Source organism: Coregonus clupeaformis, unplaced genomic scaffold (genome assembly GCF_020615455.1).
Source record: "Coregonus clupeaformis isolate EN_2021a unplaced genomic scaffold, ASM2061545v1 scaf0210, whole genome shotgun sequence".
Lineage (NCBI taxonomy): Eukaryota > Metazoa > Chordata > Actinopteri > Salmoniformes > Salmonidae > Coregonus > Coregonus clupeaformis.
The window spans coordinates 495397-519509 of NW_025533665.1; the positions used below are offsets into that span (position 1 = coordinate 495397).

Consider the following 24113-nt stretch of genomic DNA (forward strand, 5'->3'; position numbering starts at 1 on the left):
TTCTTGATGATACTAAATGTAAACGGCGCATTTTTACAAATTATTTAGTTTGATGCTTTCCTCAAACCATAGCCCTAACCTTAACCACTCGGAATTAATACCTAAACTTAACCCTTTGAGTTGTTTCTGTTTTAACCCTGTAACCACATGGAATTAACAGGTCAAAAATGTATGTTCATCCATTCACACCAAATCCTGAAGTGTAACTATGAGATCAAGTTGGGATTCAAACATGTAACTTTTGGAATCAGAGGTAAACGCTTACTCCTCTCTGCCATCCCTGTCAACTCTAGCAAAACACAAACCTACATGAAGGTAACAGCGCTCTCTGGTGCCCCTAGTGGCCGGTTTCTACTACATCACCCAACATCCTCAGACATGGATGGACGTCGAATACTGACTTTTATCACGGATGACCTGGCACACACATACGCGCACACACACACACACACACACACACACACACACACACACACACACACACACACACACACACACACACACACACACACACACACACACACACAGACAGAAACACAACCCTGTACTGAGTAGAAACTCTTCCCCCTGACTCATCTCTCTGAGGACTGCTGCTGTCTGTCTGTCTGCTGGCCTGGACCATCTACTGCCAAGGGGTGTGTGTGTGTGTGTGTGTGTGTGTGTGTGAGAGAGAGAGAGAGAGAGAGAGGACAAACCCCCATTCTCATGATGTCCTAACACTACACTGCCAAAGTCCCCCTCCAACTCTTTCCCCATGCCACACACTGACTGCACCCTGAGGCATGACTACACCTGACTACACCCTGAGGCATGACTACACCTGACTACAACATGAGGCATGACTACACCTGACTACAACATGAGGCATGACTACACCTGACTACAACATGAGGCATGACTACACCTGACTACAACATGAGGCATGACTATACCTGACTACAACATGAGGCATGACTACACCTGACTACACCCTGAGGCATGACTACACCTGACTACAACATGAGGCATGACTACACCTGACTACAACATGAGGCATGACTACACCTGACTACAACATGAGGCATGACTACACCTGACTACAACATGAGGCATGACTACACCTGACTACAACATGAGGCATGACTACACCTGACTACAACATGAGGCATGACTATACCTGACTACAACATGAGGCATGACTACACCTGACTACAACATGAGGCATGACTACACCTGACTACAACATGAGGCATGACTACACCTGACTACAACATGAGGCATGACTACACCTGACTACAACATGAGGCATGACTATACCTGACTACAACATGAGGCATGACTACACCTGACTACACCCTGAGGCATGCCTACACCTGACTACAACATGAGGCATGACTACACCTGACTACAACATGAGGCATGACTACACCTGACTACAACATGAGGCATGACTACACCTGACTACAACATGAGGCATGACTACACCTGACTACAACATGAGGCATGACTACACCTGACTACAACATGAGGCATGACTATACCTGACTACAACATGAGGCATGACTACACCTGACTACACCCTGAGGCATGACTACACCTGACTACAACATGAGGCATGACTACACCTGACTACACCCTGAGGCATGACTACACCTGACTACAACATGAGGCATGACTACACCTGACTACAACATGAGGCATGACTACACCTGACTACAACATGAGGCATGACTACACCTGACTACACCCTGAGGCATGACTACACCTGACTACAACATGAGGCATGACTACACCTGACTACAACATGAGGCATGACTACACCTGACTACAACATGAGGCATGACTACACCTGACTACAACATGAGGCATGACTACACCTGACTACAACATGAGGCATGACTACACCTGACTACACCCTGAGGCATGACTACACCTGACTACACCCTGAGGCATGACTACACCTGACTACACCCTGAGGCATGACTACACCTGACTACAACATGAGGCATGACTACACCTGACTACAACATGAGGCATGACTACACCTGACTACAACATGAGGCATGACTACACCTGACTACAACATGAGGCATGACTACACCTGACTACAACATGAGGCATGACTACACCTGACTACACCCTGAGGCATGACTACACCTGACTACAACATGAGGCATGACTATACCTGACTACAACATGAGGCATGACTACACCTGACTACAACATGAGGCATGACTACACCTGACTACAACATGAGGCATGACTACACCTGACTACAACATGAGGCATGACTATACCTGACTACAACATGAGGCATGACTACACCTCACTACAACATGAGGCATGACTACACCTGACTACAACATGAGGCATGACTACACCTGACTACATCATGAGGCATGACTACACCTGACTACAACATGAGGCATGACTACACCTGACCACAACATGAGGCATGACTACACCTGACTACAACATGAGGCATGACTACACCTGACTACAACATGAGGCATGACTACACCTGACTACACCCTGAGGCATGACTACACCTGACTACATCATGAGGCATGACTACACCTGACTACAACATGAGGCATGACTACACCTAACTACAACATGAGGCATGACTACACCTGACTACAACATGAGGCATGACTACACCTGACTACACCCTGAGGTATGACTACACCTGACCACAACATGAGGCATGACTACACCTGACTACACCCTGAGGCATGACTACACCTGACCACAACATGAGGCATGACTACACCTGACTACAACATGAGGCATCAATCAATCAATCAATTTTATTTTATATAGCCCTTCTTACATCAGCTAATATCTCGAAGTGCTGTACAGAAACCCAGCCTAAAACCCCAAACAGCTAGTAATGCAGGTGTAGAAGCACGGTGGCTAGGAAAAACTCCCTAGAAAGGCGAAAGCCTAGGAAGAAACCTAGAGAGGAACCAGGCTATGAGGGGTGGCCAGTCCTCTTCTGGCTGTGCCGGGTGGAGATTATAACAGAACCATGCCAAGATGTTCAAAAATGTTCATAAGTGACAAGCATGGTCAAATAATAATCAGGAATAAATCTCAGTTGGCTTTTTCATAGCCGATCATTAAGAGTTGAAAACAGCAGGTCTGGGACAGGTAGGGGTTCCATAACCGCAGGCAGAACAGTTGAAACTGGAATAGCAGCAAGGCCAGGCGGACTGGGGACAGCAAGGAGTCACCACGGACGGTAGTCCCGACGTATGGTCCTAGGGCTCAGGTCTCTCAGTTGGCTTTTCATAGCCGATCATTAAAGAGTTGAAAACAGCAGGTCTGGGACAGGTAGGGGTTTCGTAGCCGCAGGCAGAACAGTTGAAACTGGAATAGCAGCAAGGCCAGGCGGACTGGGGACAGCAAGGTGTCATCATGCCCGGTAGTCCTGACGTATGGTCCTAGGGCTCAGGTTCTCAGAGAGAAAGAGAGAACGAGAGAATTAGAGAGAGCATACTTAAATTCACACAGGACACTGGATAAGACAGGAGAAGTACTCCAGGTATAACCAACTAACCCCAGCCCCCCGACACATAAACTACTGCAGCATAAATACTGGAGGCTGAGACAGGAGCGGTCCGGAGACACTGTGGCCCCATCCGAAGAAACCCCCGGACAGGGCCAAACAGGAAGGATATAACCCCACCCACTCCGCCAAAGCACAGCCCCCGCACCACTAGAGGGATATCCCCAACCACCAACTTACAATCCTGAGACAAGGCCGAGTATAGCCCACAGAGGTCTCCACCACAGCACAAACCAAGGGGGGGCGCCAACCCAGACAGGAAGATCACGTCAGTAACTCAACCCACTCAAGTGACGCACCCCTCCCAGGGACGGCATGAAAGAGCACCAGCAAGCCAGTGACTCAGCCCCTGCAACAGGGTTAGAGGCAGAGAACCCCAGTGGAGAGGGGAACCGGCCCGGCAGAGACAGCAAGGGCTGTTCGTTGCTCCAGCCTTTCCGTTCACCTTCACACTCCTGGGCCAGACTACACTCAATCATATGACCTACTGAAGAGATAAGTCTTCAGTAAAGACTTAAAGGTTGAGACCGAGTCTGCGTCTCTCACATGGGTAGGCAGACTGTTCCATAAAAATGGAGATCTATAGGAGAAAGCCCTGCCTCCCGCTGTTTGCTTAGAAATTCTAGGGACAATTAGGAGGCCTGCGTCTTGTGACCGTAGCGTACGTATTGGTATGTACGGCAGGACCAACTCGGAAAGATAGGTAGGAGCAAGCCCATGTAACGCTTTATAGGTTAACAGTAAAACCTTGAAATCAGCCCTTGCCTTAACAGGAAGCCAGTGTAGGGAAGCTAGCACTGGAGTAATATGATCAAATTTCTTGGTTCTAGTCAGGATTCTAGCAGCCGTATTTAGCACTAACTGAAGTTTATTTAGTGCTTTATCCGGGTAGCCGGAAAATAGAGCATTGCAGTAGTCTAACCTAGAAGTAACAAATGCATGGATTAATTTTCTGCATCATTTTTGGACAGAAAATTTCTGATTTTTGCAATGTTACGTAGATGGAAAAAAGCTGTCCTTGAAACAGTCTTGATATGTTCGTCAAAAGAGAGATCAGGGTCAAGAGTAACACCGAGGTCCTTCACAGTTTTATTTGAGACGACTTTACAACCATCTAGATGAATTGTCAGATTTAACAGAAGATCTCTTTGTTTCTTGGGACCTAGAACAAGCATCTCTGTTTTGTCCGAGTTTAAAAGTAAAAAGTTTTCAGCCATCCACTTCCTTATGTCTGAAACACAGGCTTCTAGCGAGGGCAATTTTGGGGCTTCACCATGTTTCTGTGACACTCTGGCTCCGGGACTTTGATTATTGAGCCAGGGTTGTTCATTTTCTGTTGGGTGTATTTCTATGTTTGCTTTTCTGTCGGGTTTATTTCTAGGTTTTGTCAATGACTCCCAATCGGAGGTAACGAGTGTCAGCTGTCGGCTCGTTATCTCTGATTGGGAGCCATATTTATACTGTGGGGTTTCACTTTGTGGTTGTGGGTTTTTGTTCCATGTTTCTGTCAGTGTTACAGAGGACTTCACTATCGTCATTTGTTGTTTTTCGTGGTTGCTTTATTAAATAAAGTCATCATGTTCACTCCACGCGCTGCGTATTGGTCCGCTTCTTCAGACGATCGAGACAGAAAAAACCCACCACAAAAGGACCAAGCAGCGCGTCCAGGAGCAAAGGGTCTGGACATGGGAGGAGCTGTTGGACGGAAAAGGGTCCTGGACGTGGGAGGAGATCCTGGATGGGATGGATCGCCGTCCATGGAGCGAAACGGTGGAGAGGCGACGGCGAGAGGAGCAACAGCGTCGGCAGGGCTATCGTCGGAAGGACGGGAGGCAACCCCAAAAAAATTTTTTGGGGGGGCACATGGCTTGGGCGCCTGAACTGCCCGTCTGCTCAACGGCGCCTGTACTGCCCGTCTGCCCTATGGCGCCTGAACTGCCCGTCTGCCAAGCGCTGCATAAGCCGCCCGTCTGTACTGAGCCTGCAAAGCCGCCCGTCTGCCATGAGCCTTCAGAGCCGTCCGCCAGACCGGAGCCGCTAGAGCCTTCCGCCAGACAGGAGCCGCTAGAGCCTTCCGCCAGACAGAAGCATACACCAGCTATGGAATCAGCAGGAGCCGACGCAGCCCGTACAAGACTGGAAGCCCAGGTTCGGGACCAGCAAGAGCAGCTCCTGCAGATGGGAACCGCCCTGCTGGAGGTGATGACCACTCTCCGAGGCTGGGGTCCGCCTCCACCGCCAGCCGCCCAGCCAGCACCGTCAGCCAGCCGCGAGCAGCCAGATCCGTCAGCCAGCCATGAGCAGCCAGATCCGTCAGCCAGCCATGAGCAGCCAGATCCGTCAGCCAGCCATGAGCAGCCAGATCCGTCAGCCAGCCATGAGCAGCCAGATCCGTCGGCCAGCCACGAGCAGCCAGATCCGTCGGCCAGCCACGAGCAGCCAGATCCGTCGGCCAGCCATGAGCAGCCAGATCCGTCGGCCAGCCGTGAGCAGCCAGATCCGTCGGCCAGCCATGAGCAGCCAGATCCGTCGGCCAGCCATGAGCAGCCAGATCCGTCGGCCAGCCATGAGCAGCCAGATCCGTCGGCCAGCCATGAGCAGCCAGATCCGTCGGCCAGCCATGAGCAGCCAGATCCGTCGGCCAGCCATGAGCAGCCAGATCCGTCGGCCAGCCACGAGCAGCCAGATCCGTCGGCCAGCCATGAGCAGCCAGATCCGTCGGCCAGCCATGAGCAGCCAGATCCGTCGGCCAGCCATGAGCAGCCAGACCCGTCGGCCAGCCATGAGTCGTCCAGCCAGGATCCGCCAGAGCCGTCCAGCCAGGATCCGCCAGAGCCGTCCAGCCAGGATCCGCCAGAGCCGTCCAGCCAGGATCCGCCGGAGCCGTCCCTGCCAGGATCCGCCAGAGCCGGCCAGCCAGGATCCGCCAGAGCCGTCCAGCAAGGGATCCGCCAGAGCCGTCCAGCCAGGATCCGCCGGAGCCGTCCAGCCAGGATCCGCCGGAGCCGTCCAGCCAGGATCCGCCGGAGCCGTCCTGCCAGGATCCGCCAGAGCCGTCCAGCCAGGATCCGCCAGAGCCGTCCAGCCAGGATCCGCCAGAGCCGTCCAGCCAGGATCCGCCAGAGCCGTCCAGCCAGGATCCGCCAGAGCCGTCCAGCCCGGATCCGCCAGCCAGCCAGGATCCGCCAGAGCCAGCCAGCCAGGATCCGCCATTCAGTCCGGAGCTGCCCCTTAGTCCGGTACTGCCCCTTAGCCCGATGCTGCCCCTTAGCCCGGTGCTGCTCCTTAGCCCGGTGCTGCCCCTTAGCCCGGTGCTGCCCCTTAGTCCGGTGCTGCCCCTTAGTCCGGTGCTGCCCCTTAGTCCGGAGCTGCCCCTTAGTCCGGTACTGCCCCTTAGCCCGGTGCTGCCCCTTAGCCCGGTGCTGCTCCTTAGCCCGGTGCTGCCCCTTAGCCCGGTGCTGCCCCTTAGTCCGGTGCTGCCCCTTAGTCCGGTGCTGCCCCTTAGTCCGGTGCTGCCCCTGAGTCCGGTGCTGCCTCTTAGTCCAGTGCTGCCCCTTAATCCTGTGGGGTTTAGTTGGGGGGTGGTCATGTGGAGGAGGTTACTAAAGCGGGTAGTGACTATGGTGGGGTGGGGACCACGACCAGTGCCAGAGCCGCCACCGTGGACAGACGCCCACCCAGACCCTCTCCTAGACTGTATGCTGGTGCGCCCGGAGTTCGCACCTTTAGGGGGGGGTACTGTGACACTCTGGCTCCGGGACTTTGATTATTGAGCCAGGGTTGTTCATTTTCTGTTGGGTGTATTTCTATGTTTGCTTTTCTGTCGGGTTTATTTCTAGGTTTTGTCAATGACTCCCAATCGGAGGTAACGAGTGTCAGCTGTCGGCTCGTTATCTCTGATTGGGAGCCATATTTATACTGTGGGGTTTCACTTTGTGGTTGTGGGTTTTTGTTCCATGTTTCTGTCAGTGTTACAGAGGACTTCACTATCGTCATTTGTTGTTTTTCGTGGTTGCTTTATTAAATAAAGTCATCATGTTCACTCCACGCGCTGCGTATTGGTCCGCTTCTTCAGACGATCGTGACAGTTTCATTGAAATGTACAGCTGTGTGTCATCCGCATAGCAGTGAAAGTTAACATTATGTTTTCGAATAACATCCCCAAGAGGTAAAATATATAGTGAAAACAATAGTGGTCCTAAAACGGAACCTTGAGGAACACCGAAATGTACAGTTGATTTGTCGGAGGACAGACCATTCACAGAGACAAACTGATATCTTTCCGACAGGTAGGATCTAAACCAGGCCAGAACTTGTCCGTGTAGACCAATTTGGGTTTCCAGTCTCTCCAAAAGAATGTGGTGATCGATGGTGTCAAAGGCAGCACTAAGGTCTAGTAGCACGAGGACAGATGCAGAGCCTCGGTCTGACGCCATTAAAAGGTCATTTACCACCTTCACAAGTGCAGTCTCAGTGCTATGATGGGGTCTAAAACCAGACTGAAGCATTTCGTATACATTGTTTGTCTTCAGAAAGGCAGTGAGTTGCTGCGCAACAGCTTTTTCTAAAATTTTTGAGAGGAATGGAAGATTCGATATAGGCCGATAGTTTTTTATATTTTCCGGGTCAAGGTTTGGCTTTTTCAAGAGAGGCTTTATCACTGCCACTTTTAGTGAGTTTGGTACACATCCGGTGGATAGAGAGCTGTTTATTATGTTCAACATAGGAGGGCCAAGCACAGGAAGCAGCTCCTTCAGCAGTTTAGTAGGAATAGGATCCAGTATGCAGCTTGAAGGTTTAGAGGCCATGATTATTTTCATCATTGTGTCAAGAGATATAGTACTAAAACACTTAAGTGTCTCTCCCGATCCCAGGCCCTCGCAGAGCTGTGCAGATCCAGGACAGCTAAGCCCTGGAGGAATACGCAGATTCAAAGAGGAGTCCAGTAATTTGCTTTCTAATGGTCATGATCTTTTCCTCAAAGAAGTTCATGAATTTATCACTGCTGAAGTGAAAGCCATCCTCTCTTGGGGAATGCTGCTTTTTAGTTAGCTTTGCAACAGTATCAAAAAGAAATTTTGGATTGTTCTTATTTTCCTCAATTAAGTTGGAAAAGTAGGATGATCGAGCAGCAGTGAGGGCTCTTCGGTACTGCACGGTACTGTCTTTCCAAGCTAGTCGGAAGACTTCCAGTTTGGTGTGGCGCCATTTCCATGACTACACCTGACTACAACATGAGGCATGACTACACCTGACTACAACATGAGGCATGACTACACCTAACTACAACATGAGGCATGACTACACCTGACTACAACATGAGGCATGACTACACCTGACTACACCCTGAGGTATGACTACACCTGACCACAACATGAGGCATGACTACACCTGACTACACCCTGAGGCATGACTACACCTGACCACAACATGAGGCATGACTACACCTGACTACAACATGAGGCATGACTACACCTGACTACACCCTGAGGCATGACTACACCTGACTACAACATGAGGCATGACTACACCTGACTACACCCTGAGGCATGACTACACCTGACTACAACATGAGGCATGACTACACCTGACTACAACATGAGGCATGACTACACCTGACTACACCCTGAGGCATGACTACACCTGACTACAACATGAGGCATGACTACACCTGACTACATCATGAGGCATGACTACACCTGACTACAACATGAGGCATGACTACACCTGACTACACCCTGAGGTATGACTACACCTGACCACAACATGAGGCATGACTACACCTGACTACACCCTGAGGCATGACTACACCTGACCACAACATGAGGCATGACTACACCTGACTACAACATGAGGCATGACTACACCTGACTACACCCTGAGGCATGACTACACCTGACTACAACATGAGGCATGACCACACCTGACTACAACATGAGGCATGACTACACCTGACTACAACATGAGGCATGACTACACCTGACTACAACATGAGGCATGACTACACCTGACTACACCCTGAGGCATGACTACACCTGACTACAACATGAGGCATGACTACACCTGACTACAACATGAGGCATGACTACACCTGACTACAACATGAGGCATGACTACACCTGACTACAACATGAGGCATGACTACACAGCTAAAGCAGTCTGTTGTCCCTTTTCCCATCATACACCACACTCACACGTAACGGTATAGTTGTTAGTGTTGTATCTCACCTCAGCCTGTCCTCATGCTTCGTCTCTCAGTCTATTTAGAGGGAAACAGTAGAACGATATCACACCAGACACATGTTGCCTCTCTCTCTATCTTTCTCTCTCCGTCTCTCTCTCTGCCCTCCTGGTCTAACTTTCTTTCAGTCTGTTTCTCCGTTCTTCTTCTTTTCTCCTGATCAGTATCACTACACTGTCTCTTTTACCACTCACTGTCTCACTCTGTTTCTATCAGTGTGTACTGTGTGACTCTCTCTCTCTCTTGCTCCCTCTCTCGCGCTCTGTCTCTGTCTCTGTCTCTCTCTCTCTCTCTCTCTCTCTCTCTCTCTCTCTCTCTCTCTCTCTCTCTCTCTCTCTCTCTCTGTCTCTATCTCTATCTCTATCTCTCGCTCTCTGACTCTGTCTGTCTCTCCCCCCCTCTCTCTCTCAAGTTGATCTCAGATAGAGCTTCCTGTGTGAGTTTGGGGGTGTGGTTTACAGTGGCTGTTGGAAAGCATCACTTCTGTTCTCAGAATCACTGGAGTGTCTTCCTGTAATCTCTCTATTCTCTCTACTCCCTCTCTAGACTCTCCAATCTCTCTATATTATCTCTCTAGTCTCTCTCTAATCTCTATAGTATCTCTATTATTTCTAGTCTCTCTCTAGTCTCTCTCTATTCTCTCTATTCTCTCTCTAGTCTCTCTCTCTCTCTAGTCTCTCTCTAGTCTCTCTGTAGTCTCTCTCTAGTCTCTCTCTATTCACTCTAGTCTCTCTACTCTCTCTCTAGTCTCTCTCTATTCTCTCTAGTCTCTCTCTCTCTCTCTCTAGTCTCTCTCTAGTCTCTCTCTAGTCTCTCTCTAGTCTCTCTAGTCTCTCTACTCTCTCTCTAGTCTCTCTCTAGTCTCTCTAGTCTCTATAGTCTCTCTAGTCTCTCTCTAGTCTCTCTAGTCTCTCTAGTCTCTCTATTATCTCTAGTCTCTCTCTAGTCTCTCTCTAGTCTCTCTAGTCTCTCTAGTCTCTCTCTAGTCTCTCTCTAGTCTCTCTATCTCTCTCTAGTCTCTCTCTATTCTCTCTCTCTCTCTCTCTAGTCTTCTCTCTCTAGTCTCTCTCTAGTCTCTCTAGTCTCTCTAGTCTCTCTCTAGTCTCTCTCTAGTCTCTCTCTAGTCTCTCTCTAGTCTCTCTCTATTCTCTCTCTACTCTCTCTCTAGTCTCTCTAGTCTCTCTAGTCTCTCTCTAGTCTCTCTAGTCTCTCTCTAGTCTCTCTCTAGTCTCTCTCTAGTCTCTCTCTAGTCTCTCTCTCTCTATTCTCTCTCTAGTCTCTCTCTATTCTCTCTCTACTCTCTCTCTAGTCTCTCTAGTCTCTCTCTAGTCTCTCTAGTCTCTCTAGTCTCTCTCTAGTCTCTCTCTAGTCTCTCTCTAGTCTCTCTCTAGTCTCTCTCTAGTCTCTCTCTAGTCTCTCTCTAGTCTCTCTCTCTACTCTCTGTCTAGTCTCTCTCTATTCTCTCTCTACTCTCTCTCTAGTCTCTCTAGTCTCTCTCTAGTCTCTCTCTAGTCTCTCTCTCTAGTCTCTCTAGTCTCTCTCTAGTCTCTCTCTAGTCTCTCTAGTCTCTCTCTAGTCTCTCTCTAGTCTCTCTCTAGTCTCTCTAGTCTCTCTCTAGTCTCTCTCTAGTCTCTCTCTAGTCTCTCTAGTCTCTCTCTATTCTCTCTCTAGTCTCTCTCTAGTCTCTCTAGTCTCTCTCTAGTCTCTCTCTAGTCTCTCTCTAGTCTCTCTAGTCTCTCTAGTCTCTCTAGTCTCTCTCTAGTCTCTCTCTAGTCTCTCTAGTCTCTCTAGTCTCTCTATTATCTCTAGTCTCTCTACTCTCTCTCTAGTCTCTCTCTAGTCTCTCTCTAGTCTCTCTCTAGTCTCTCTCTCTCTATCTCTAGTCTCTCTCTAGTCTCTCTCTCTCTCTTATCTCCCTAGTCTCTCTCTAGTCTCTCTCTACTCTCTCTAGTCTCTCTAGTCTCTCTCTAGTCTCTCTCTGTCTCAGTCTCTCTGCTCTCTAGCTCTCTCTAGTCTCTCTAGTCTCTTCTCTCTAGTCTCTCTCTAGTCTCTCTCTCTAGTCTCTCTCTAGTCTCTCTCTAGCTCTCTCTAGTCTCTCTCTAGTCTCTCTCTAGTCTCTCTCTAGTCTCTCTCTAGTCTCTCTCTAGTCTCTCTAGCTCTCTCTCTAGTCTCTCTCTAGTCTCTCTCTAGTCTCTCTCTAGTCTCTCTAGTCTCTCTCTAGTCTCTCTCTAGTCTCTCTCTAGTCTCTCTAGTCGTCTCTCTAGTCTCTCTAGTCTCTCTCTCTAGTCTCTCTAGTCTCTCTCTAGTCTCTCTCTAGTCTCTCTCTAGTCTCTCTAGTCTCTCTCTATCTCTCTCTAGTCTCTCTCTAGTCTCTCTCTCTCTAGTCTCTCTAGTCTCTCTAGTCTCTCTCTAGTCTCTCTCTAGTCTCTCTCTAGTCTCTCTAGTCTCTCTAGTCTCTCTAGTCTCTCTCTTCTCTCTCTAGTCTCTCTCTAGTCTCTCTAGTCTCTCTAGTCTCTCTCTAGTCTCTCTCTCTAGTTCTCTCTAGTCTCTCTAGTCTCTCTCTAGTCTCTCTAGTCTCTCTCTAGTCTCTCTCTAGTCTCTCTCTATTCTCTCTCTAGTCTCTCTAGTCTCTCTCTAGTCTCTCTCTAGTCTCTCTAGTCTCTCTAGTCTCTCTATCTCTCTCTAGTCTCTCTAGTCTCTCTCTAGCTCTCTCTAGTCTCTCTCTAGTCTCTCTCTAGTCTCTCTCTAGTCTCTCTCTAGTCTCTCTCTCTATTCTCTCTCTAGTCTCTCTCTACTCTCTCTAGTCTCTCTCTAGTCTCTCTACTCTCTCTCTAGTCTCTCTCTAGTCTCTCTCTAGTCTCTCTCTCTCTAGCCTCTCTCTAGTCTCTCTCTAGTCTCTCTCTAGTCTCTCTCTAGTCTCTCTCTAGTCTCTCTCTAGTCTCTCTCTAGTCTCTCTCTAGTCTCTCTCTAGTCTCTCTAGTCTCTCTCTAGTCTCTCTCTAGTCTCTCTATCTCTCTAGTCTCTCTCTCTCTCTACTCTCTCTCTAGTCTCTCTCTACTCTCTCTCTAGTCTCTCTAGTGTCTCTCTAGTCTCTCTATTCTCTCTCTAGTCTCTCTAGTCTCTCTAGTCTCTCTCTAGTCTCTCTCTAGTCTCTCTACTCTCTCTCTAGTCTCTCTCTAGTCTCTCTATTATCTCTAGTCTCTCTACTCTCTCTCTAGTCTCTCTCTAGTCTCTATCTGTCTCTCTAGTCTCTCTCTAGTCTCTCTCTATCTCTCTCTAGTCTCTCTCTCTCTAGTCTCTCTCTAGTCTCTCTAGTCTCTCTCTAGTCTCTCTCTAGTCTCTCTAGTCTCTCTCTAGTCTCTCTCTAGTCTCTCTCTAGTCTCTCTCTAGTCTCTCTCTAGTCTCTCTCTGTCTCTCTAGTCTCTCTCTAGTCTCTCTCTCTCTATCTCTGTCTCTCTAGTCTCTCTAGTCTCTCTACTCTCTCTCTAGTCTCTCTAGTCTCTCTCTAGTTCTCATCTCTGCTCTCTAGTCTCTCTCTTCTCTCTCTAGTCTCTCAGTCTCTCTAGTCTCTCTCTATCTCTCTAGTCTCTCTAGTCTCTCTCTAGTCTCTCTAGACTCTCTCTAGTCTCTCTCTAGTCTCTCTCTAGTCTCTCTAGTCTCTCTTTAGTCTCTCTAGTCTCTCTCTATTCTCTCTCTAGTCTCTCTCTCTCTAGTCTCTCTCTAGTCTCTCTAGTCTCTCTCTAGTCTCTCTCTAGTCTCTCTAGTCTCTCTAGTCTCTCTCTAGTCTCTCTAGTCTCTCTAGTCTCTCTCTAGTCTCTCTAGTCTCTCTCTAGTCTCTCTAGTCTCTCTAGTCTCTCTAGTCTCTCTCTAGTCTCTCTAGTCTCTCTCTAGTCTCTCTCTAGTCTCTCTCTATTCTCTCTAGTCTCTCTCTAGTCTCTCTCTATTCTCTCTAGTCTCTCTCTAGTCTCTCTCTATTCTCTCTAGTCTCTGTCTCTCTCTATTCTCTCTAATCTCTCTAGTCTCTCTATCTCTCTCTCTCTAGTCTCTCTCTAGTCGCTGTCTCTCTGGTCTCTCTCTGTTCTCTCCAGTCTCTCTCTAGACTCTCTAGTCTCTCTCTATTCTCTCTCTAGTCTCTCTCTAGTCTCTCTCTAATCTCTATAGTATCTCTATTATCTCCAGTCTCTCTCTAGTCTCTCTCTAATTTCTCTCTAGTCTCTCTAGTTTCTCTATAGTCTCTCTCTAGTCTCTCTCTAATTTCTCTCTAGTCTCTCTAGTCTCTCTAGTCTCTCTCTAGTCTCTCTCTAATTTCTCTCTAGTCTCTCTAGTCTCTCTCTAGTCTCTCTCTAGTCTCTCTCTAGTCTCTCTAGTCTCTCTCTAGTCTCTCTAGTCTCTCTAGTCTCTCTCTAGTCTCTCTAGTCTCTCTCTAGTCTCTCTCTAGTCTCTCTAGTCTCTCTCTAGTCTCTCTCTCTAGTCTCTCTCTAGTCTCTCTCTAGTCTCTCTAGTCTCTCTAGTCTCTCTCTAGTCTCTCTCTAGTCTCTCTCTAGTCTCTCTCTCTCTAGTCTCTCTCTAGTCTCTCTCTAGTCTCTCTCTAGTCTCTCTAGTCTCTCTCTAGTCTCTCTAGTCTCTCTAGTCTCTCTCTAGTCTCTCTCTAGTCTCTCTAGTCTCTCTCTCTCTAGTCTCTCTCTAGTCTCTCTAGTCTCTCTAATCTCTCTCTAGTCTCTCTCTAGTCTCTATAGTCTCTCTCTCTCTCTCTAGTCTCTCTAGTCTCTCTCTAGTCTCTCTAGTCTCTCTCTAGTCTCTCTCTAGTCTCTCTCTAGTCTCTCTCTATCTCTCTCTAGTCTCTCTACTCTCTCTCTAGTCTCTCTCTAGTCTCTCTCTAGTCTCTCTCTAGTCTCTCTCTAGTCTCTCTCTAGTCTCTCTCTAGTCTCTCTCTAGTCTCTCTCTAGTCTCTCTCTCTAGTCTCTCTAGTCTCTCTCTAGTCTCTCTCTAGTCTCTGTCTCTCTAGTCTCTCTAGTCTCTCTCTAGTCTCTCTCTAGTCTCTCTCTAGTCTCTCTCTAGTCTCTCTAGTCTCTCTCTAGTCTCTCTAGTCTCTCTCTCTCTCTCTCTCTCTAGTCTCTCTCTAGTCTCTCTCTAGTCTCTCTCTCTCTAGTCTCTCTCTAGTCTCTCTCTAGTCTCTCTAGTCTCTCTAGTCTCTCTCTAGTCTCTCTCTAGTCTCTCTCTAGTCTCTCTCTAGTCTCTCTCTAGTCTCTCTAGTCTCTCTCTAGTCTCTCTTCTAGTCTCTCTAGTCTCTCTCTAGTCTCTCTCTAGTCTCTCTAGTCTCTCTAGTCTCTCTCTAGTCTCTCTCTAGTCTCTCTCTAGTCTCTCTAGTCTCTCTAGTCTCTCTCTAGTCTCTCTCTAGTCTCTCTCTAGTCTCTCTCTAGTCTCTCTCTAGTCTCTCTAGTCTCTCTCTCTCTAGTCTCTCTCTAGTCTCTCTCTAGTCTCTCTCTAGTCTCTCTAGTCTCTCTCTAGTCTCTCTAGTCTTTCTCTATGATCTCTAGTCTCTCTCTATTCTCTCTAGTCTCTCTATTCTCACTAGTCTCTCTCTGTCTCTCTCTAGTTCTTCTCTCTAGTCTCTCTCTAGTCTCTCTCTAGTCTCTCTCTAGTCTCTCTAGTCTCTCTAGTCTCTAGTCTCTCTATATTTCTCTCTATCTCTCTAGTCTCTCTCTCTCTGCTCTCTCTAGTCTCTCTCTGATCTCTCTAGTCTCTCTAGTCTCTCTAGTCTCTCTCTCTCTCGTCTCTCTCTCTCTAGTCTCTCTCTAGTCTCTCTCTAGTCTCTCTATCTCTCCATCTCTCTCTAGTCTCTCTCTGTCTCAGTCTCTCTCTAGTCTCTCTAGTCTCTCTCTAGTCTTTGTCTCTCTAGTCTCTCTAGTCTCTCTCTAGTCTCTCTCTAGTCTCTCTCGTCTCTCTGTCTCTCTAGTCTCTCTCTAGTCTTAGTCTCTCTAGTCTCTCTAGTCTCTCTCTAGTCTCTCTAGTCTCTCTCTAGTCTCTCTCTAATCTCTCTAGTCTCTCTCTTCTCTCTAGTCTCCTCTAGTCTCTCTAGTCTCTCTCTAGTCTCTAGTCTCTCTAGTCTCTCTCTAGTCTCTCTAGTCTCTTCTCTCTCTAGTCTCTCTATCTCTAGTCTCTCTCTAGTCTCTCTCTAGTCTCTCTCTCTATTCTCTCGTCCTCTCTCTAGTCTCTCTCTAGTCTCTCTCTAGTCTCTCTCTAGTCTCTCTAGTCTCTCTCTAGCTCTCTCTAGTCTCTCTAGTTCTCTAGTCTCTCTCTTCTCTCTCTAGTCTCTCTCTCTAGTCTCTCGTCTCTCTAGTCTCTCTATCTCTCTATCTCTCTAGTCTCTCTCTAGTCTCTCTAGTCTCTCTCTAGTCTCTCTGTCTCTCTAGACTCTCTCTAGTCTCTCTCTAGTCTCTCTCTCTAGTCTCTCTAGTCTCTCTAGCTCTCTCTCTAGTCTCTCTCTAGTTCTCTCTAGTCTCTCTCTAGTCTCTCTAGTCTCTCTCTAGTCTCTCTCTCTCTAGTTTCTCTCTAGTCTCTCTAGTCTCTCTCTGTCTCTCTAGTCTCTCTCTAGTCTATCTAGTCTCTCTACTGTCTCTAGTCTCTCTCTCTGTCTCTCTAGTCTCTCTCTAGTCTCTCTAGTCTCTCTCTAGTCTCTCTCTACTCTCTCTAGTTCTCTCTCTAGTCTCTCTCTAGCTCTCTCTAGTCTCTCTCTAGTCTCTCTAGTCTCTCTCTAGTTCTCTCTCTAGTCTCTCTCTAGTCTCTCTCTAGTCTCTCTCTGTCTCTCTCTATTCTCTCTCTAGTCTCTCTTCTCTCTATCTCTCTCTAGTCTCTCTAGTCTCTCTCTAGTCTCTCTCTAGTCTCTCTAGTCTCTCTCTAGTCTCTCTAGTCTCTCTAGCTCTCTCGTCTCTCTCTAGTCTCTCTCTAGTCTCTCTAGTCTCTCTCTACTAGTCTCTCTCTATTCTCTCTCTATCTCTCTCTAGTCTCTCTCTAGTCTCTCTCTAGTCTCTCTCTAGTCTCTCTCTCTCTTCTCTCTCTAGTCTCTCTCTAGTCTCTCTCTACTCTCTCTCTAGTCTCTCTAGTCTCTCTAGTCTCTCTCTAGTCTCTCTAGTCTCTCGTCTCTCTAGTCTCTCTCTAGTCTCTCTCTAGTCTCTCTCTAGTCTCTCTCTAGTCTCTCTCTAGTCTCTCTCTAGTCTCTCTTAGTCTCTCTCTAGTCTCTTCTAGTCTCTCTAGTCTCTCTAGTCTCTCTCTAGTCTCTCTCTATTCTCTCTGTCTCTCTAGTCTCTCTCTCTCTCTAGCTCTCTCTCTAGTCTCTCTAGTCTCTCTCTAGTCTCTCTTCTCTAGTCTCTCTAGTCTCTCTCTAGTCTCTAGTCTCTCTCTAGTCTCTCTAGTCTCTCTAGTCTCTCTCTCTCTAGTCTCTCTAGTCTCTATTCTCTCTCTAGTCTCTCTTTCTCAGCTCTCTCTAGTCTCTCTCTAGCTCTCTCTAGTCTTCTCTCTAGTCTCTCTAGTCTCTCTCTAGTCTCTCTCTAGTCTCTCTCTAGTCTCTCTCTAGTCTCTCTAGTCTCTCTCTAGTCTCTCTCTAGTCTCTCTCTAGTCTCTCTAGTCTCTCTAGTCTCTCTAGTCTCTCTCTCTCTAGTCTCTCTAGTCTCTCTACTCTCTCTATTATCTCTAGTCTCTCTAGTCTCTCTAGTCTCTCTCTAGTCTCTCTCTAGTCTCTCTCTCTCTATTCTCACTAGTCTCTCTCTAGTCTCTCTAGTCTTTCTCTATGATCTCTAGTCTCTCTCTATTCTCTCTAGTCTCTCTATTCTCACTAGTCTCTCTCTATTCTCTCTCTAGCTCTCTAGTCTCTCTATCTCTCTCTAGTCTCTCTCTCTCTAGTCTCTCTCTTCTCTCTAGTCTCTCTAGTCTCTGTCTCTCTCTGCTCTCTCTCTCTAGTCTCTCTAGTCTCTCTCTAGTCTCTCTCTAGTCTCTCTCTAGTCTCTCTCTAGTCTCTCTCTAGTCTCTCTAGTCTCTCTCTAGTCTCTCTCTAGTCTCTCTAGTCTCTCTCTAGTCTCTCTAGTCTCTCTCTAGTCTCTCTCTAGTCTCTAGTCTCTCTCTAGTCTCCTCTCTCTAGTCTTCTCTAGCTCTCTAGTCTCTTCCTAGTCTCTCTAGTCTCTCTCTAGTCTCTCTCTAGTCTCTCTAGTCTCTCTAGTCTCTCTCAGTCTCTCCTAGTCTCTAGTCTCCAGCCTAGCTCTCTCTAGTCTCTCTCTAGTCTCTCTAGTCTCTCTCTAGTCTTCTCTAGTCTCTCCTAGTCTCTAGTCTCTCTAGTCTCTCGTCTCTCTAGTCTCTCTCTCTCTAGTCTCTCTCTAGGTCTCTCTCTAGTCTCTCTCTAGTCTCTCTAGTCTCTCTCTAGTTCTCTAGTCTCTCTCATCTCTCTAGTCTCTCTCTAGTCTCTGTCTCTCTAGTCTCTCTCTAGTCTCTCCTAGTAGTCTCTCTAGTCTCTCTAGTCTCTCTCTGGATCTCCACCTCTCTAGTTCTCTCTAGTCTCTCTAGTTTCCTATTCCAGTCCTCTAGTTCATCTCTCTGAATTCAGGAATTATCCCTTAAGTAATGCCTCTAGTCAGATCTCAGCTCTCTAGTTTCTCTACTTCCTCACTCTAACCCCCATCCTCTACCCTCAAGTTCTCTCATGCCAGCCAGTCCCCTCATCCTCTAGTCCCTCTCTCTCTAGACAGCTAGCACCAGTTCTCTAGTTAAGTTCTCTAGTCTCGACATAGTTCCTACTCACTCCAGTCCCAGCCCCCTCTGACCTTCTAGTTCTCTATCCTAGTCTCTCTCTATCTACTCCACACTCAGTCTCTCTAGTCCAATACCTCTATCATATATCTGAATCTCATTAAACTCTAGTCCCCCTACGTCTCTCTCTAGATCTAGTTCAAAAACTATTTTAGCTCCTGCCTCAGTCTCTCTCAGTCCAGTCAATCTTTTAGTTTATAATCTATTACTAGTTCATTCTTTATCTCTCTCTAGTTTCATTCTTCAGATCTCTAGTCTTTAGTGATCCATCTCTCTAGTTCTCTAGTCTCTTCTATTATACTCTAGTCTCATTTCTAGTCTCTGTTATTCAGAGTTATTTATGATTAGTGTCACTTATCAAATATACTTCAGCCCCCACTAGTCTCTTATCTCGTTCTCCTCTAGCCCTTAGTCTCTTCTAGTCTCTGTTTTAGTTCTTGTAGCACTCTAGTATCTCAGTCCTCCATCCAGCCCCTCTAGCCCTCTATACCTATTCATCCCCAGTAACAGTCATCCATCAGCGGCCGTCTGAGGTCTCTGCCCTCAGTCTCTGTTGTAGTCTGCTCAGTCCTCTACCTCTCTAGTCTAATAGTCTCTCGCAGTCCGAGTTCTCTCTAGTTCGCCTATACATCCTAGTCCAGTCCTCTCTACCTCTCTATCCTCAGATCCCCAGCCTCTCTTCTCTCTAGCAGAATTGTGGTCCCCAGTCCTCTATCACTAGTCCTTCTAGTTTTTCTAGTCCTCTAGTCCTCTCTAGTTATTAGCCTACTATTCTATTCTATCTGTGTCTCTCTCTAGCCTCTCTAGTTTCTGTGTCCCTCATTATCTCTAGTCTCTCTAATTCTCTCTTAGCCTCCTCTCTCAGTCTCTCTAGTTTCTAGTTTATTATGATTTATTACTCTAGTCTCTCTCTCTTATTTTCTCTCTAGTCTCTCTAGTTTTCTTAGTCTCCTCCCTTAGTCTCTCTAATATTTCTCATACTCCTATCTCTCACTCTCTAGTTTCCTATCTCCCCCCTAGCCCTCATTTCTCTCTCTATTTTCTTATATCTCAGTCTCTCTTCATTCTCTCTGATTTTTGTAGCTGTTCTAGTCTCTCTAGTCTTCATTCTACTAGTCTCTCTACCTCTCTAGTCCTAGTCTCTTTCTAAATTTTTCTCTAGATTAGTCTAGTCTCTCTAGCTCTTATTACCTCTAGTCTCCTATTCTCCTATCTCTCTAGTCTTTCTAGTTCTAACTCTCTAGCCATCCAGTCAGACTAATATAGTTAACCCCCAGCCCCATTTATCTCACCAGTTTTATTCTCACTAGTCTACCCCTGTCCTCATCTAGTTCAGACTAAGCTCTCTCTCTCCTAGTCTCTCTAGTCTCTAGTCTCTAGCCTCCCAGTCTCTCTCTAGTCTCTCGTAGACCTCTCTCTTAGGCCATTTAGTTAATTATTAGTAATCTATGTTTAGTTAGTTATCTCTCTAGGTACTTAGTAATACTCTCTAGTCTCGTTCTCTCTTATCTCTCTAGTCTATCTAGTCTCTTCACTCAGTCTCTCTTAGTCTCTCTAGTCTCTAGTCTCTCTCAGTTCTATCCCCCTCAGTTTTTCATGACCTCCTGATCTTGTCTCTATATTCTCTCTAGTCTCTCTACTCATTAGTCCCTCTCCAGTAGTCTCTTTTGTTGACTCTAGTCTTTCTCTATGATCTCTAGTCTCGCTCTAGTCTCTCTCTAGTCTCTTTCTATTATCCATAGTCTCTCTCTATTCTTTCTAGTCTCTCTCTAGTCTCTTTCTATTCTTTCTAGACTCTCTAGTCTTTCTCTATGATCTCGTCTCGCTCTAGACTCTCTCTAGTCTCTTTCTATTATCCATAGTCTCTCTCTATTCTCTCTAGTCTATCTCGTCTCTCTATTCTCTCTCTCTCTAGTCTCTCTCTTGTCTCTCTAGTCTCTCTCTAGTCTCTCTCTCTCTCTAGTCTCTCTCTATTCTCTCTAGTCTCTCTAGTCTCTCTAGTCTCTCTCTAGTCTCTCTCTAGTCTCTCTAGTCTCTCTCTTGTCTCTATAGTCTCTCTCTCTCTAGTCTCTCTAGTCTCTCTCTAGTCTCTCTCTAGTCTCTCTCTAGTCTCTCTCTAGTCTCTCTAGCTCTAGTCTCGTCTCTCTCTCTCTAGTCTCTATAGTCTCTCTCTCTCTAGTCTCTCTAGTCTCTCTCTAGTCTCTCTCTAATCTCTCTCTAGTCTCTCTCTAGTCTCTATAGTCTCTCTCTCTCTCTCTCTAGTCTCTCTCTAGTCTCTCTAGTCTCTCTCTAGTCTCTCTCTAGTCTCTCTAGTCTCTCTCTAGTCTCTCTCTCTCTATTATCTCAAGTCTCTCTCTATTCTCTCTAGTCTCTCTCTAGACACTCTCTAGTCTCTTCTCTCTAGTCTCTCTAGTCTCTCTAGTCTCTGTCTAGTCTCTCTAGTCTCTCTCTAGTCTCTCTCTCTCTAGTCTCTCTCTAGTCTCTCTCTAGTTTTTCTCTAGTCTCTCTAGTCTCTCTCTAGTCTCACTCTAATTTCTCTCTAGTCTCTCTCTAGTCTCTCTCTAGTCTCTCTCTAGTCTCTCTAGTCTCTCTCTAGTCTCTCTATTATCTCTAGTCTCTCTCTATTCTCTCTAGTCTCTCTTCTCTCTCTAGTCTCTCTAGTGTCTCTCTAGTCTCTGTCTCTCTAGTATCTATCTAGTCTCTCTATCTCTCTAGTCTCTCTCTAGTCTCTCTCTAGTCTCTCTAGTCTCTCTCTAGTCTCTGTTCTCTCCAGTCTCTCTCTAGACTCTCTAGTCTCTCTCTATTCTCTCTCTAGTCTCTCTCTAGTCTCTCTCTAATCTCTATAGTATCTCTATTATCTCTAGTCTCTCTCTCTCTCTAATTTCTCTCTAGTCTCTCTAGTCTCTCTAGTCTCTCTGTAGTCTCTCTCTAGCTTCTCTAGTCTCTCTCTAGTCTCTCCCTAGTCTATCTAATCTCTCTCTAGTCTTTCTCTATGATCTCTAGTCTATATTCTCTCTATTCTCTCTATTCTCTATAGTCTCTCTCTTGTCTCTCTAGTCTCTCTAGTCTCTCTATTCGCACTAGTCTCTCTCTATTCTCTCTAGTCTCTCTCTAGTCTCTTTCTATTCTTTCTAGACTCTCTAGTCTTTCTCTATGATCTCTAGTCTCGCTCTAGTCTCTCTCTAGTCTCTTTCTATTATCCTTAGTCTCTCTCTATTCTCTCTAGTCTCTCTCTAGTCTCTTTATATTCTTTCTAGACTCTCTAGTCTTTCTCTATGATCTCTAGTCTCGCTCTAGTCTCTCTCTAGTCTCTTTCTATTATCCATAGTCTCTCTCTATTCTCTCTAGTCTATCTCCTCTCTCTATTCTCTCTCTCTAGTCTCTCTAGTCTCTCTAGTCTCTCTCTATTCTCTCTCTAGTCTCTCTAGTCTCTCTAGTCTCTCTCTAGTCTCTCTAGTCTCTCTCTAGTCTCTCTAGTCTCTCTCTAGTCTCTCTATTATCTCTAGTCTCTCTCTATTCTCTCTAGTCTCTCTTCTCTCTCTAGTCTCTCTAGTGTCTCTCTAGTCTCTGTCTCTCTAGTATCTATCTAGTCTCTCTATCTCTCTAGTCTCTCTCTAGTCTCTCTCTAGTCTCTCTAGTCTCTCTCTAGTCTCTGTTCTCTCCAGTCTCTCTCTAGACTCTCTAGTCTCTCTCTATTCTCTCTCTAGTCTCTCTCTAGTCTCTCTCTAATCTCTATAGTATCTCTATTATCTCTAGTCTCTCTCTCTCTCTAATTTCTCTCTAGTCTCTCTAGTCTCTCTAGTCTCTCTCTAGTCTCTCTCTAGTCTCTCTCTAGCTTCTCTAGTCTCTCTCTAGTCTCTCCCTAGTCTCTCTAATCTCTCTCTAGTCTTTTTCTATGATCTCTAGTCTCTATTCTCTCTATTCTCTCTATTCTCTATAGTCTCTCTCTTGTCTCTCTAGTCTCTCTAGTCTCTCTATTCGCACTAGTCTCTCTCTATTCTCTCTAGTCTCTCTCTAGTCTCTTTCTATTCTTTCTAGACTCTCTAGTCTTTCTCTATGATCTCTAGTCTCGCTCTAGTCTCTCTCTAGTCTCTTTCTATTATCCTTAGTCTCTCTCTATTCTCTCTAGTCTCTCTCTAGTCTCTTTCTATTCTTTCTAGACTCTCTAGTCTTTCTCTATGATCTCTAGTCTCTTCTAGTCCTCTCTAGTCTCTTTCTATTATCCATAGTCTCTCTCTATTCTCTCTAGTCTATCTCCTCTCTCTATTCTCTCTCTCTAGTCTCTCTAGTCTCTCTAGTCTCTCTCTATTCTCTCTCTAGTCTCTCTAGTCTCTCTGTTCTCTCTCTAGTCTCTAGTCTCTATCTCTCTAGTCTCTCTGTCTCTCTGCTAGTCTCTCTAGTTCTCTAGTCTCTCTCTAGTCTCTCTCTAGTCTCTCTAGTCTCTCTAGTCTCTCTCTAGTCTCTCTAGTTCTCTCTAGTCTCTCTAGTTCTCTCTAGTTCTCTCTAGTCTCTCTCTAGTCTCTCTTGAGTCTCTCTCTAGTCTCTCTAGTCTCTCTCTAGTCTCTCTCTAGGTTCTCTAGTCTCTCTAGTCTCTCTAGTCTCTCTAGTCTCTCTCTATTCTCTCTCTAGTCTCTCTCTCTCTAGTCTCTCTCTAGTCTCTCTCTCTCTAGTCTCTCTCTAGTCTCTCTAGTCTCTCTCTAATCTCTCTCTAGTCTCTCTAGTCTCTCTCTAGTCTCTCTAGTCTCTCTAGTCTCTCTAGTCTCTCTAGTCTCTCTAGTCTCTCTAGTCTCTCTAGTCTCTCTCTAGTCTCTCTCTAGGTTCTTTAGTCTCTCTAGTCTCTCTAGTCTCTCTCTATTCTCTCTCTAGTCTCTCTCTAGTCTCTCTCTAGTCTCTCTCTAGTCTCTCTCTAGTCTCTCTCTAGTCTCTCTCTATTCTCTCTATTCTCTCTTTATATCTCTAGTCTTTCTCATCTCTCTATTCTCTCTATTCTCTCTAGTTTCTCTCTCTCTCTCTCTTTATATCTCTAGTCTCTCTAGTCTCTCTCTATTACAGTGGGGGGAAAAAGTATTTAGTCAGCCACCAATTGTGCAACTTCTCCCACTTAAAAAGATGAGAGAGGCCTGTAATTTTCATCATAGGTACACGTCAACTATGACAGACAAATTGAGATTTTTTTTCTCCAGAAAATCACATTGTAGGATTTTTAATGAATTTATTTGCAAATTATGGTGGAAAATAAGTATTTGGTCACCTACAAACAAGCAAGATTTCTGGCTCTCACAGACCTGTAACTTTTTCTTTAAGAGGCTTCTCTGTCCTCCACTGTTACCTGTATTAATGGCACCTGTTTGAACTTGTTATCAGTATAAAAGACACCTGTCCACAACCTCAAACAGTCACACTCCAAACTCCACTATGGCCAAGACCAAAGAGCTGTCAAAGGACACCAGAAACAACATTGTAGACCTGCACCAGGCTGGGAAGACTGAATCTGCAATAGGTAAGCAGCTTGGTTTAGAAGAAATC

At 46.4% G+C, this 24113-nt stretch overlaps 1 protein-coding gene across 1 annotated transcript in view; it reads right to left on the reverse strand.

Annotated features, from left to right (window-relative positions):
• The window catches only part of LOC123484170 (probable G-protein coupled receptor 174), a 37020-nt gene extending 26972 nt beyond the window's left edge, over positions 1-10048 (reverse strand). Inside the window, exon 1 of the mRNA XM_045214180.1 lies at positions 9779-10048. The gene's annotated coding sequence lies outside the window, so the exon portion shown is untranslated. The remainder of the gene's footprint in view (positions 1-9778) is intronic.
• Positions 10049-24113: the final 14065 nt, after the last annotated feature.